The sequence below is a fragment of the Coregonus lavaretus genome, assembly GCF_964263955.1.
Source record: "Coregonus lavaretus genome assembly, chromosome: 2".
Classification (NCBI taxonomy): domain Eukaryota; kingdom Metazoa; phylum Chordata; class Actinopteri; order Salmoniformes; family Salmonidae; genus Coregonus; species Coregonus lavaretus.
Window position 1 is genome coordinate 76,924,707 of NC_139989.1, and position 13,790 is coordinate 76,938,496.

A 13,790-nucleotide genomic window follows, 5' to 3' on the forward strand; every position below is an offset into this window, starting at 1 on the left:
TGCCACAGTTTCAACAGCCATATTGTAACTGCGTAGGCTAAAAACGTACTTTCACGTTCATAGATTGTTCGGCAGTGGTCGGAGTCAGTGTGTGTGTGTGTGTGTGTGTCCAGAAGTATAGTCGGGAGTGGTCGGGAGAGGTTGTGTTTTCTCTAGCAGGAGGTAAGCTTGGCTTCTTATATGGTGTTGAGTAAAGCTTAAACCATGTATTTAGATTGTAGGTAGGTAGTTGTAGTTAGGTATTGTAGGTAGCTTATTTAGGTAGTTATTGTAGGTTATTGTAGGTAATTATTGTAGGTAAGTAGGTAAGTATTGTATACTGCGGAGCCCGGCGAAGCACGAGGCTAGCTAACCCACTACCTAGACCAATAAAGCTAGCTAGCTAGCGGGTAGCTACTGGTAACTTTTAGCAACGGTGGATAGTTGTTTCCAATGTTATTTCACGCTTAAGAGTACCTGTAATTAAGCCAGCTAGCTACCTACCATTCAGCTGTTTTTCTAACCTCATTATCTGAGGCATTAACGTTAGGTAGTTAGTAGCTACTGTACTTAATTACAGCTACTGATTGCAGAAGACAAATGTCTTCTTGTCTGCCACCCAGACAGCTGGCGTCGGGTAAGTTTGGCTTTATACATAGCTTGGGCTTTGTCGAGTAAGGCTTAAATTATGTATTTAGATTGTAGTTATGTATTGTAGGTAGGCATCGTGGGCTGTTGTGGGTAGTTATTGTAGGTTAGCATTATATTCGGCGTTGCCGGGTGTAGCACGAAGCTAGCTAGCTAGCTAACTCACCTCCTGGAGTAGCTATTAGCAATGGTAGCAACTAGATACAATATCCTTTTAGCCAGCTACATTTGTTCGCAGCGCCGCCGTTTTTCAAACAAAGTCAACACAGCAGCCATTGCTAGCTAGCCAACACGACCAGCTAGCTGTACTGTAGCAGCTAAATACAATATATTTGTGCTAGCTAGCCAACGTTTAATTATTGCTGCGTTACGAAAGGAACTAGACACGGACACGAATTATCTGTTTAGTGTGTTAACACACTATTGGTAGTTTGTTGTAACCAAGTATTGGTGCTAAACTGTGTGTTATTGGATGCTAGCATGCTAGTTAGCTATGGCGTCATAGTTAGCTAGCTGAATAAAGTAAGTTGAGTCTATTCCTTGAAACATTGAACCGCTGTAGTTCACAACAATTATAGTTTCTGAGGTGGAAGTTGGGTGAGTTATATTTGGGAGTTTTGGTGAGGGAGGCCCTACTCTCTCCTTTCCCAGATGTTTAGTTAATTTCATTCCGATCTCCTCTGCATTATTGTAGCCATTTGCTACAGCCTGTCAACTATGCCTCTGCCTATCCCTGTTCTCTCCTCTCCGCACAGGCTACACAAACACCTCACACCACGTGGCTGCTGCCTCTCTAACCTGGTGGTCCCTGCACGCACCCCACACCTGGAGTTCCAGGTCTCAGGCAGCCTCTGGAACTGCCGTTCTGCTGCCAACAAGGCTGACTTGATCCCAGCCTATGCTAACCTCCAGTCCCTCGACTTCCTGGCGCTGACGGAAACATGGATTACCACTGAAAACACTGCTACTCCTACTGCTCTCTCCTCGTCTGACCATGTGTTCTCGCATACCCCGAGAGCATCTGGTCAGAGGGGTGGTGGCACAGGAATCCTCATCTCTCCCAAGTGGACATTCTCAATTTTTCCCCTAACCCATCTGTCTATCTCCTCATTTGAATTCCATGCTGTCACAGTCACTAGCCCTTTTAAGCTTAATATCCTTGTCATCTATCGCCCTCCAGGTTCCCTTGGAGAGTTCATCAATGAGCTTGACGCCTTGATAAGTTCCTTTCCTAAGGATGGCTCACCCCTCACAGTTTTGGGGGATTTCAACCTCCCTACGTCTACATTTCACTCATTTCTCTCTGCCTCCTTCTTTCCACTCCTCTCCTCTTTTGACCTCACCCTCTCACCGTCCCCCCCTACTCACAAGGCAGGCAATACGCTTGACCTCATCTTTACTAGATGCTGTCTTCTACTAATCTCACTGCAACTCCCCTCCATGTCTCCGACCACTACTTTGTATCCTTTTCTCTCTCGCTCTCCTCCAACACTACTCACTCTGCCCCTACACAGATGGTAATGCGCCGCCGCAACCTTCGCTCTCTCTCTCCCACTACCCTCTCCTCTTCCATCCTATCATCTCTTCCCTCTGCTCAATCCTTCTCCCTCCAATCTCCTGATTCTGCCTCCTCAACCCTCCTCTCCTCCCTTTCTGCATCCTTTGACTCTCTGTGTCCCCTATCCTCCCGGCCGGCTCGGTCCTCCCCTCCAGCTCCGTGGCTTGATGACTCATTGCGAGCTCACAGAACAGAGCTCCGTGCAGCGGAGCGGAAATGGAAGAAAACTAAACTCCCTGCCGACCTGGCATCTTTTCACTCCCTCCTCTTTACATTTTCTTCATCTGTTTCTGCTGCTAAGGCCACTTTCTACCACTCTACATTCCAAGCATCTGCCTCTAACCCTAGGAAGCTCTTTGCCACATTCTCCTCCCTGCTGAATCCCCCCCCCCCCCTCCTCTCTCTCTGTGGATGACTTCGTCAACCACTTTGAAAAGAAGGTTGATGACATCCGATCCTCGTTTGTTAAGTCTAATGACACTGCTGGTCCTTCTCACACTGCCCTACCCTATGCTTTGACTTCTTTCTCCCCTCTCTCTCCAGATAAAATCCTGCGACTTGTGACTGCAGGCCGCCCAACAACCTGCCCGCTTGACCCCATCCCTTCCTCTCTTCTCCAGACCATCTCCGGTGACCTTCTCCCCTACCTCACCTCGCTTATCAACTCATCCTTGACCGCTGGCTATGTCCCTTCCGTCTTCAAGAGAGCGAGAGTTGCACCCCTTCTCAAAAAACCAACACTCGATCCCACTGATGTCAACAACTACAGACCAGTATCCCTTCTTTCTTTTCTTTCCAAAACTATTGAGCGTGCCGTCTTTAGCCAACTCTCTTGCTATCTCTCTCAGAATGACCTTCTTGATCCAAACCAGTCAGGTTTCAGGACTGGTCATTCAACTGAGACTGCTCTTCTCTGTGTCACGGAGGCTCTCCGCACTGCTAAAGCTAACTCTCTCTCCTCTGCTCTTTTTTCTTCTAGACCTGTCTGCTGCCTTTGATACTGTGAACCATCAGATCCTCCTCTCCACCCTCTCCGAGCTGGGCATCTCCGGCGCGGCTCACTCCTGGATTGCATCCTACCTGACCGGTCGCTCCTACCAAGTGGCGTGGCGAGAAGCTGTCTCCTATTCTCCCTATACACCAAGTCACTTGGCTCTGTCATATCCTCACATGGCCTCTCCTATCATTGCTACGCTGACGATACACAACTAATCTTCTCCTTTCCCCCTTCTGATAACCAGGTGGCGAATCGCATCTCTGCATGTCTGGCAGACATATCACCACCTCAAGCTGAACCTTGGCAAGACGGAGCTGCTCTTCCTCCCGGGGACTGCCCGTTCCATGATCTCGCCATCACGGTTGACAACTCTGTTGTGTCCTCCTCCCAGAGTGTGAAGAGCCTTGGCGTGACCCTGGACAACACCCTGTCGTTCTCCGCTAACATCAAGGCGGTGACCCGATCCTGCAGGTTCATGCTCTACAACATTCGGAGAGTACGACCCTGCCTTACACAGGAAGCGGCACAGGTCCTAATCCAGGCACTTGTCATCTCCCGTCTGGATTACTGCTTCTCGCTGTTGGCTGGGCTCCCTGCCTGTGCCATTAAACCCCTGCAACTCATCCAGAATGCCGCAGCCCGTCTGGTGTTCAACCTTCCCAAGTTCTCTCACGTCACCCCGCTCCTCCGCACACTCCACTGGCTTCCAGTTGAAGCTCGCATCTGTTACAAGACCATGGTGCTTGCCTATGGAGCTATGAGGGGATCGGCACCTCTGTACCTTCAGGCTCTGATCAGTCCCTACACCCAACCGAGGGCATTGCGTTCATCCACCTCTGGCCTGCTGGCTCCCTTCCTCTGCGGAAGCATAGTTCTCGCTCAGCCCAGTCAAAACTGTTCGCTGCTCTGGCACCCCAATGGTGGAACAAGCTCCCTCACGACGCCAGGACAGCGGAGTCACTCACCACCTTCCGGAGACATTTGAAACCCCACCTCTTTAAGGAATACCTGGGATAGGATAAAGTAATCCTTCTACACCCCCCCCCCCAAAAAAAAAAAAAAAAAAAAAAAACATATTGTAAAGTGGTTATCCCACTGGCTATAGGGTGGTTATCCCACTGGCACCAATTTGTAAGTCGCTCTGGATAAGAGCATCTGCTAAATGACGTAAATGTAAATGTAAATATGAGGAAAACACGTAACTTCTGGCTTCACTGGTGAAAATAATGATGAGTCTGAGTTAGTTTTAGTAGCTACTTCCCATTGAGTCTGAGTTAGTTTTAGTAGCTACTTCCCATTGGGTCTGAGTTAGTTTTACTAGCTACATCCCATTGAGTCTGAGTTAGTTTTAGTAGCTACATCCCATTAAGTCTGAGTTAGTTTTAGTAGCTACTTCCCATTGAGTCTGAGTTAGTTTTAGTAACTACTTCCCATTGGGTCTGAGTTAGTTTTAGTAGCTACATCCCATTGAGTCTGAGTTAGTTTTAGTAGCTACATCCCATTGAGTCTGAGTTAGTTTTAGTAGCTACTTCCCATTGAGTCTGAGTTAGTTTTAGTAGCTACATCCCATTGAGTCTGAGTTAGTTTTAGTAGCTACTTCCCATTGAGTCTGAGTTAGTTTTAGTAGCTACTTCCCATTGAGTCTGAGTTAGTTTTAGTAACTACATCCCATTGAGTCTGAGTTAGTTTTAGTAGCTACTTCCCATTGAGTTTGAGTTAGTTTTAGTAGCTACATCCCATTGAGTCTGAGTTAGTTTTAGTAGCTACTTCCCATTGAGTCTGAGTTAGTTTTAGTAGCTACTTCCCATTGAGTCTGAGTTAGTTTTAGTAGCTACTTCCCATTGAGTCTGAGTTAGTTTTAGTAGCTACTTCCCATTGAGTCTGAGTTAGTTTTAGTAGCTACTTCCCATTGAGTCTGACTTAGTTTTAGTAGGTACTTCCCATTGAGTCTGAGTTAATTTTAGTAGCTACATCCCATTGAGTCTGAGTTAGTTTTAGTAGCTACTTCCCATTGGGTCTGAGTTAGTTTTACTAGCTACATCCCATTGAGTCTGAGTTAGTTTTAGTAGCTACATCCCATTAAGTCTGAGTTAGTTTTAGTAGCTACTTCCCATTGAGTCTGAGTTAGTTTTAGTAGCTACTTCCCATTGGGTCTGAGTTAGTTTTAGTAGCTACATCCCATTGAGTCTGAGTTAGTTTTAGTAGCTACATCCCATTGAGTCTGAGTTAGTTTTAGTAGCTACTTCCCATTGAGTCTGAGTTAGTTTTAGTAGCTACATCCCATTGAGTCTGAGTTAGTTTTAGTAGCTACTTCCCATTGAGTCTGAGTTAGTTTTAGTAGCTACTTCCCATTGAGTCTGAGTTAGTTTTAGTAACTACATCCCATTGAGTCTGAGTTAGTTTTAGTAGCTACTTCCCATTGAGTCTGAGTTAGTTTCAGTAGCTACTTCCCATTGAGTCTGAGTTAGTTTTAGTAGGTACTTCCCATTGAGTCTGAGTTAGTTTTAGTTGCTACATCCCATTGAGTCTGAGTTAGTTTTAGTAGCTACTTCCCATTGAGTCTGAGTTAGTTTTAGTAGCTACTTCCCATTGAGTCTGAGTTAGTTTTAGTAGCTACTTCCCATTGAGTCTGAGTTAGTTTTAGTAGCTACTTCCCATTGAGTCTGAGTTGGTTAGTAGCTACTTCCCATTGAGTCTGAGTTAGTTTTAGTAGCTACTTCCCATTGAGTCTGAGTTAGTTTTTGAAACTACTTCCCAGCTTTTGACTGGTAGTGAATATATAAACATTGAATCAACCACCCCTCATAACTAATATATCAACATTGTATCAACCACCCCCTCATAACTAAAATATCAACATTGTATCAACCACCCCCTCATAACTAATATATCAACATTGTATCAACCACCCCCTCATAACTAATATATAAACATTGTATCAACCACCCCTCATATCTAATATATCAACATTGTATCAACCACCCCTCATAACTAATATATCAACATTGTATCAACCACCCCCTCATAACTAATATATCAACATTGTATCAACCACCCCCTCATAACTAATATATCAACATTGTATCAACCACCCCCTCATATCTAATATATCAACATTGTATCAGCCACCCCCTCATATCTAATATATCAACATTGTATCAACCACCCCCTCATAACTAATATATCAACATTGTATCAACCACCCCTCATATCTAATATATCAACATTGTATCAACACCCCCCCCCCTCATATCTAATATATCAACATTGTATCAACCACCCCCTCATATCTAATATATCAACATTGTATCAACCACCCCCTCATATCTAATATATCAACATTGTATCAACCCCCCCCCTCATATCTAATATATCAACATTGTATCAACCCCCCCCTCATATCTAATATATCAACATTGTATCAACCACCCCCTCATAACTAATATATCAACATTGTATCAACCCCCCCCTCATATCTAATATATCAACATTGTATCAACCACCCCTCATATCTAATATATCAACATTGTATCAACCACCTCCTCATAACTAATATATCAACATTGTATCAAACCCCCCTCCCCTCATAACTAATACATCAACACTGTATCAACCACCCCTCATATCTAATATATCAACATTGTATCAACCACCCCCTCATAACTAATATATCAACATTGTATCAACCACCCCCTCATATCTAATATATCAACATTTTATCAACCACCCCTCATATCTAATATATCAACATTGTATCAACCCCCCCCCCCATAACTAATATATCAACATTGTATCAACCACCCCTCATAACTAATATATCAACATTGTATCAACCACCCCCTCATAACTAATATATCAACATTGTATCAACCACCCCCTCATATCTAATATATCAACATTGTATCAACCACCCCCTCATATCTAATATATCAACATTGTATCAACCACCCATCATAACTAATATATCAACATTGTATCAACCACCCCCTCATATCTAATATATCAACATTGTATCAACCACTCCCTCATATATATCTATCATATAAGATCAGCCGATCCAGGCAGTGGCAGTACAGGTAGAGGAGGAAAAGGAGGAGGCCGGCTGCAGCGCTTCGAGACGCACATTAGTTGAGATGAAGATGACAGCTAGCAGCAATCAACACACAGACAGACAGACAGACAGACAGACAGACAGACAGACAGACAGACAGACAGACAGACAGACAGACAGACAGACAGACAGACAGACAGACAGACAGACAGACAGACAGACAGACAGACAGACAGACAGACAGACAGACAGACAGACAGACAGACAGACAGACAGCCAACAGTGGCTTTTTTTCCACATGTCACAAAGAAACCAACGTGTACATGATTTGATTTGCCCTAAGTGTCTAAACACTGGACTGAAAATCACCATAGACCCCACCAACCAGGGATTCTGTAATTCTGTCATGATAGAATGTGCACCCTGAGAAGGTGATCGTGATGCATTTAGGAGGAGTGTTTCCACTTCCTCCAGGCTGCAGGAGGGCTCCAGGGGAGATGTGGCATTTTATATAAATGTGAGGATGGTTCTTCTAGCACACAAACTTGGACTTGGTTATGCAGCTCTAAAGAAAATAAACAAAGTCCTAGGGATTCCTTCCCTGAGTCTCAGCTCATATCAGAGACATGACAGGAGAGTGACAGGTCAATAAAAAGGGAGAGTAGCCCATTATTGTCAGGTGACTTGCTGTGTATAAATAATATTTAGTAGCCAACTGTGATTACTGAGAAATTAGCTTTACATAAAGTAAATGCATGCTGATATGCTAATATGTACATAGGGTAACATGCTGATATGCTAATGTGTACATAGGGTAACATGCTGATATGCTAATATGTACATAGGGTAACATGCTGATATGCTAATATGTACATAGGGTAACATGCTGATATGCTAATATGTACATAGGGTAACATGCTGATATTTAGTCCTGCAGTTATGACTGTAATGTCGACAGACATCATAATAAGTACTATTTTCCCCCACTTTAGTAGCAGAGATTCAGAGAGGGCAACAGCCAATGGGGAGTGCTGCAAAGCTAATTAGAATACGCAGATATAGACCCAGACATAGCAGAGTTGCTGAAGGAGGATGAGGATGCCATCATAGACATTCATGGATCCTTTGATGGCTCTTGGCACAAGAGAGGATTCACTTCCAACTACGGGATAGGTGTGTACATTGGTGCTGGTACCAGCCAGCCCTAGAAAATGGTGAAGATCCACCCAGTCACAAAAAACATGGAGGCCATACATTCTTTAATTGAGAGGATGCACAGAAAATGGTACCTGTATATCACAGGATGTCAAATGATAACGTCCTCAAAAGAATGTAGCACGGAGGAACCCAGAATGCAAATGAACGTCTGAACTCTAATATGGTCGCGACGCCCCAAAACTGTCTTCTTGGGCAAAAGCCTCATTGCCAGTATGGCAGTAGCCACGTTCAATGAGGGAGCCACTGCTATATCAGATGGGATGGACTAATTGTGTATTGGCAGCACTTTGGTGACACTGGCAGCAATCAGAGAGGAGTTGTGAGAGCTGATGCTGCTTCAATGGAGTGTGACAAGGGGAGGCGCAGGTCACATGACACAGTCAAGATAGTAAAGCGGCACCAGCAACAACTCAAAGAGGGCCGTACATATGGGGCAGGCATAGCTGATTACTGTTCTGCACATTTCAACAGCCGTACAAAAGCCTTGGATGTGACACATTGAGCAAAGTGATATGGGAATTTGGCCAAAACTGCATATTTGCCCAACAGACCAGTATTCAAAGCATATGCTCTATTGCTTGAAACAAATGTATTAAACGTGCTGATGTATTTGTAAAAGGTATATTTGATTTTTATTTGTCAGTTTAGAAGTGATATATGAAAAAGAGATTCATTTAATGTGACGTAAATGGTCATATTTATGGAAAGTACATTTTAATTGTAGTCTGTGGTGTTTGGCATTACAGGTGTTCTCAATTGCTAAAACACAATTTCTGAAACCTTGCTCCATTTCCTGAAAACATTCAACCCAAAAACTCATCTTCAAGCACTATTTACAAAACCTCTGACTCCTCTCGCAAAATGAAACATTCGCCCTCAAAACAGTTTTTACCTGTGTTCAAAATCAAACACTGCTCTCAAATCATAAACACAGTGATCAAAATGATAAACACTCTCAAGCAGTCAGTAAACAATACACAGAAAAATAGAAAACACATTGTTCCAAACATACAGTTCTCAGGGAGAAGTACATTTTTAATCTCAAAACAAATTTCATATTTTTCCGTCATTGTCTTTTGATGAACGAAAACATGTTCTATCATAGTAGCTCAAAATTGATCAGAAATTACTACTCTGCTTTGCTCTTTGCAATTTTTCATTTTTGTTCTTCCTCCTCCTTGTACCCCTATTTTTACAGTACTGTACCCTGCATCTCACAAACTGGTCCTTTGTCTCTGTGATACTGTAATTCTTGTTCTTTGTTGATATGAACCTGCAACCAGTCCAAATCTATTGAGCAGTCAGTACTGTTAACAAATGGAAAGCCCAATGTTCAGGGCCATACAATTTGTCCATTGTACAGTATACAGCCTACAATGCACTGTACTACAGTATACAATACTAAAAGGGACACAAATCTAAGGTGTAAACATGTGATCAATGTGCTTCTTCTTGTCTTTGGGCTGGGTCAGGCCAGAGCACTTCGTCGACATCACAAGCAATATTGTCCCTCCTGAGGCAACGGGGGAAGAAGCCTCTTGTGTGCCGTATCCAGCCCTGACGTGATTCCTCACCTATATCACCACAGGTTAAATCCATGGCTTGCAGCAGATTTACTCTGGTGTAGGGTTGTCTATCATACACTTTCCATCTCCAAGAGGAGAAAAACTCCTCAATCGGATTCAGGAAAGGCGAGTATGGAGGGAGGTACAAGTTCATAAACTGCCCGTTGATGTTAAACCATTCCCTTACCTGAGCAGCTCGGTGGAAACTGACATTGTCCCACACTATCACATAGGTGGGAATGGGATTCTCATTTAGCTCTTGACCCTGCTGCTCTTGAACCTGCTGCTCAAATAAAATATCTCTTAGATTGGCAATAGATCTTAGAAGGTGCCGGGTGTTATATGGCCCGAGTGTAACATGGTGATGTAGAACGCCATGGTTGCCGATAGCAGCACAGATTGTGACATCGCCACCTCGTTGACCAGGGACTTCAACAACGGCCCGCTGTCCAATCATGTTTCGGGCCTCTCCCTTCTCCTCTTTGTTAGATTGAAGCCTTGATTCATCGACAAAGATGAACTCATGGGGTCTGTCCAAGGATTCCAAGTCAAATATTGTCTGTGTAGAAATACAATATTACTGTATGTAGGATTTTGTAAGTGGTCCAGAGACAGTGCTCTACTGTAGAGTACAATTAGGCCTACTGTATGCACTTCTGATTCACATACATTGTATGTACTGAAGAGTAATGTCATTCACATAGTATGTATTAGTACTGTAGACAATCTGGATTACAGTAAATGTTTCTGAATGTACACTTACTGGCACATACTGAGCTCGCAGTTCTTTCACCCTTGGTGAGTTGCGCTCAAAAGGTACTCTGTGTACTTGTTTCATTCGCATCCTGTTACGATGGAGGACACGGTCAATTGTGGAAACGCTCACACTGTTCGATTCCCTGGAAGTGTGTGTTGTCTTGTACTACTCGTTCCTGGATTTCTCTGAGTCGTATTGCATTATCTTGAAGGACCATGCCAACTATAACGGCCTCTTGCTCCCCAGTGAATATAGCTGTCCTTCCACCTGCATGTGGCAGCCTTGCAATTCTACAAAAAGTAGTTGTGCAGTTACAAAACATATTCATGCAGTACAATACATACAGTGATTCACTTTACAAACGTCTATTGAAACAGCTGCATATAGTGTAGTACAGTAAATTAGCAATTACAAAAATACAGTAGTACACTGTACCTGTTCTCTTCTCTGAATGTCCTTACTATGGTGGACACAGAAAATCGGCTCAAATTGGGTTGCACTCTAAGTCCTGCTTCCCTCATTATCAGTCCATGGACAAGAACATGGTCTATGACTGTTGCTCGAATTTCATCAGATATTTCCACTCTTTGTCTTCCTCTTCCTCTTCGTCCTCCTCTTCCTCTTTCTTGCCCTCCTCCTCCTCCTCTTCCTCCTCGTCGCCCACCTGGCATACGCACTCGTCCTCGTCCTCTCACATTGTTTCTTCTATCCATTCTCAGACTTTCTCCTTCCCACCTTCAACAACATGTTTGCTCTCTGAACTGCCTTATATTGGTTGTGTCGCATCATTTGAAACAGGTTAAATCCATTTTGAGTGGTTGTGTTCAATTAATGACATGTGTTCTCTATTTGTATTTGATTGTTGCCACTTGTGTTTACCAGTATGGATGACATGTGCATTAGAGTGCAGAATGTGTTTTGAGAATGAGAATGTGTTTAGAGTTTTGCTTAAAAGTCTAAGTGAGATCTGCATATTGTGTTTTACCATGTGAAATGGTTTAAGGTATTGACAACAGACTGCATAATTATCTAAATGAGTCCAGGCAACTGAGAACTTTGTTCAGCCAATGGGTTTTAGTGTTTTAGCGATTGAGAAAAACTGTAAGAGCAGGCAGGATTTAGTTTCTCCCTGTCTCTGGCCCACACTCCAGTACAGTAGGTGGCGGTAATGCACACTGTTATTCAGCTAACATGATGATCGAGGCTCAGCTGCCATTTGTGAAATACAAATAATATCGATATAGCCATACCCACACTGTATCTGTGAGTTGTTGGCATGTGCCATGGCCAGAGTGGGCACATTTGCTATATAATGCAACAGCTTTAGTGACAAAACCATCAGTAGAGTTGAAGATGCGATGGAAACCCATTTAACTTGTGTTTTTCATGTGGTACATGGGAATTTAACCACAAAAGTAATTACTTTATCATGTACAGTCTTTTATCCACAAAAAAATCAGTTTGATGGAAACATCTCTGGAGGGAAAATGCGCATATTGTTTTATGCAGATTTTAGAACATTCGCATGGAAACCTTTCGAATATTGGATGAAAACCGATCTATTGACCAGATACTCCATTGGCCGCTCTAACAATGAACATAATTGTCTTAAAAAGTTAAAGGCAGTCGAGAGGAAGCAAGATCAACAGAACCGAAAACCAGAAACAAATGTTTTCAAGGAACAGCAACAGAACCGGAAACGAAGGTGATCGATACTGTTTTAAAAACAACTGGTTAAAAAGTGTTATTTTACGAGTCACACTATAAAGTGCTTATGCAAAGCCCTCACTCTGTCATTCCAACTTATTCCAGTGTCTGCCTGCCAGCTGAAAGTCTTTACCAGTGGGTGTGTTTAGGCTCCCTGCCTGCCAGCTGAAAGTCTTTACCAGTGGGTGTGTTTAGGCTCCCTGCCTGCCAGCTGAAAGTCTTTACCAGTGGATGTGTTTAGGCTCCCTGCCTGCCAGCTGGAAGTCTTTACCAGTGGGTGTGTTTAGGCTCCCTGCCTGCCAGCTGAAAGTCTTTACCAGTGGGTGTGTTTAGGCTCCCTGCCTGCCAGCTGAAAGTCTTTACCAGTGGGTGTGTTTAGGCTCCCTGCCTGCCAGCTGAAAGTCTTTACCAGTGGGTGTGTTTAGGCTCCCTGCCTGCCAGCTGAAAGTCTTTACCAGTGGGTGTGTTTAGGCTCCCTGCCTGCCAGCTGAAAGTCTTTACCAGTGGGTGTGTTTAGGCTCCCTGCCTGCCGGCTGAAAGTCTTTACCAGTGGGTGTGTTTAGGCTCCCTGCCCCTTCCCTCTCTGAAGCAGAGGCTACTGTACTGACCTTACAAGCTTCATTCAGAAGATAGATGTTTTATTTGCTAGAGAAGAGAATGGTGGTGTCGGGAAGAGTGGGGTGTGCCGGACACAACAAAAGTTTCAGATGCTTTTACTTTAGCTTTTAGTGTCTAGTCCTCAAGACGTTCAGGCAGGATGGGGGTTAACTGGCGCTCTAGTCCACAAGACGTTCAGGCAGGAGGAGGGTTAACTGGCGCTCTAGTCCACAAGACGTTCAGTCAGGAGGGGGGTTAAAGATGGCGGCCACCTGTAGTCTCTTGTGGTGGTGTGGCCGCACTGGCAGAGTCCAGAACTCTCCTGAGGAGTCAGTGGAAGGAAAGCAGTCTGAACCAGGTTTTCCTCTAGGAATTTGCCTGTGCTTAGCTCTATTCCGTTTCTTTTTATCCCCCCAAAAACTCCCTAGTCCTCGTCGATGACAAGCAGACCCATAACATGATGCAGCCACCACCAAGAAAACAGTGGCACTCAGTGATGTGTTGTGTTGGATTTGCCCCAAACATAAAACTTTTTATTCAGGACATAAAGTGAATTTCTTTGCCACATTTTTTAGCAGTTTTACTTTAGTGCTTTATTGCAAACATGATGCATGCTTTGTAATAGCAAGGTGCTTGCAACGCCAGGGTTGTGGGTTTGATTCCCACGGGGGACCATAGCTACCTGCTAAATGACTGAAATGTGAATGTATTCT